The sequence below is a fragment of the Lathyrus oleraceus genome, chromosome 6 (genome assembly GCF_024323335.1).
Source record: "Lathyrus oleraceus cultivar Zhongwan6 chromosome 6, CAAS_Psat_ZW6_1.0, whole genome shotgun sequence".
Classification (NCBI taxonomy): Eukaryota; Viridiplantae; Streptophyta; class Magnoliopsida; order Fabales; family Fabaceae; genus Lathyrus; species Lathyrus oleraceus.
Genome location: NC_066584.1, coordinates 491603551 through 491605081, shown reverse-complemented (window position 1 = coordinate 491605081; position 1531 = coordinate 491603551). Strand labels below are relative to the sequence as shown.

General features: G+C 41.8%; 1 non-coding gene across 1 annotated transcript; it reads right to left on the bottom strand.

Moving 5' to 3' along the window:
* Nucleotides 1-684: 684 nt before the first annotated feature.
* LOC127099542 (small nucleolar RNA R71) lies at nt 685-791 on the bottom strand. Its single transcript, XR_007794034.1, has one exon. It is a non-coding gene; the product is annotated as a small nucleolar RNA R71 (small nucleolar RNA).
* Between the last annotated feature and the right edge of the window lie 740 nt (nt 792-1531).

Below are 1531 nucleotides of genomic sequence, written 5' to 3'. Positions count from 1 at the left end.
TAAAACTACGCGATAGAGTCGCGATCAAGTTTTTGGCGCCGTTGCCGGGGACTTTTGCTTAGTCGATATCACAACTCTTCTGTTACGCTGTAGAGACTAAGGCAATTTTTATTTTTTCTTTTCTTTCTTTCGTTGATTTGTATGCCACACACTCGCTCACAAGGCGAGCCGTTTTACTTACGAATCAACGACATCAAACTATATCTCCGAGTCTTACAACGAATTCGGGAATATCGTGTTGCAAACAGTATCCCTCCTATCGAAGTGCCCGACCTCAAAAATCTTCTTCCTTCACCAATACCCGAGATGGCAGAACCAGCTCGTGCTCTTCGAGATTACGCCGCTCCATCGCAAGATGAGCCGCATTTGAGTATTGCTCCACCCGCAATCGAAACAAACAACTTCGAACTTAAACCTTCTCTGTTGCAGGCAGTGCAACAGAATCAATTCTTTGGAAATCCTACCGAGGATCCAAACCTTCATTTATCCGTATTTGTCCAATACGCTGATACTGTTAAAGCTAATGGTGTCACTTCAGAGGCAATTTGACTTCGCCTTTTTCCTTTCTCCTTAAGAGATAAAGCTAGAAGATGGCTTCAGTCTCTTCCTTCCAAGTCGGTTACCACATGGAACGAGTTGAAGAAAGTCTTCCTTGCCCGATATTTTCCTCCAAGCAAAACAGCTATGTTGAGAGCCCAGATAAATGGTTTTAAACAGAAAGATAACGAGTCTCTTTTAGAAGCATGGGAAAGATACAAAGACATGATGAGACTTTGTCCACACCATGGTTTAGAGGACTGGTTAGTGATTCATACCTTCTATAATGGTCTCTTGTACAACACAAGGTTAACAATAGACGCCGCAGCAGGTGGTGCACTTATGGATAAACCTTATGCCGATGCTTATCAACTTATCGAAAGCATGGCTCAAAATCATTATCAATGGGGAAGCGACCGAGCAATGGTAGAGAAACCTCAAACGAAAAGTGGCATGTACGAGATAAGTAGCCTTGATCATGTTAATGCAAAAGTGGAAGCCCTTGCCCAGAAAATTGAAAGTTTGAATGTATCACCTCCAACCATCGTGGTTGCCGCAACTCAGAATTGCGAAGTCTGTGGAATCCAAGGTCACACTCCTGCAGATTGTCAACTCCTAACAGGAATCCAAGCAGAGCAAGTGAATTATGCTCAAGGAAATCCCTACTCGCACACCTATAACTCGAACTGGAAGAATCATCCTAATTTTTCATATAAGAGTAATAATGCTTTATACGCACCAGGACAAGCTCCAAATCAAGCCCCATTTATACCTCCTGGATATCAAAAGCCAACCCCATCTACACCTAACAATAAATGTTCGTAGGAAATCCAACTTGGAAATAATGATGGAGAACTTCATAGCTTCTCAACAGCAAACCAATAAAGATTTCTTAAACCAGAATATACACACTAGTGAACAAATCAAACAACTAGCAAGTAAAGTAGATGCCTTGGCTACCCATAACAAAATGCTGGAAACACAAATATCACAA